This window comes from Myotis davidii, unplaced genomic scaffold (genome assembly GCF_000327345.1).
Source record: "Myotis davidii unplaced genomic scaffold, ASM32734v1 scaffold573, whole genome shotgun sequence".
Lineage (NCBI taxonomy): Eukaryota > Metazoa > Chordata > Mammalia > Chiroptera > Vespertilionidae > Myotis > Myotis davidii.
In genome coordinates this window covers 210,671-210,937 of record NW_006285997.1, presented here as the reverse complement: position 1 = coordinate 210,937, position 267 = coordinate 210,671, and the positions used below count along the sequence as shown (strand labels likewise).

Genomic DNA, 267 nt, shown 5'->3' with positions numbered 1-267 from the left:
CGGCGGAGAACAGGGCTGCTCTGGGAGGCCCCGAGCTGGCAGCCCAGGCCTGTGTCTGTGCCCCGGGGTCCCAGCCACCCCGTGCTTATGGGGCTGCTGGGGCCACGCAGGCCGGAGAGGAACGTAAGAGGGTCCCGCGGACCCTGAGAATTCTGAAGGCCTCCCTATGGGGAGAGCCCCCGGGAGCCCCGACCGGTCCGAGGAGGGCGCCCACTGTGTGTCACCGAGACCTCAGGGCTCTGACATGTTCTCACAGCCGCGTGCCAC

The 267-nt window shown here is 69.7% G+C and overlaps 1 protein-coding gene across 1 annotated transcript in view; it reads right to left on the bottom strand.

The window, feature by feature from the left end:
* The window catches only part of EGFR (epidermal growth factor receptor), a 44,715-nt gene that overhangs the window by 8,887 nt on the left and 35,561 nt on the right, over positions 1-267 (bottom strand). The window lies entirely within an intron of this gene.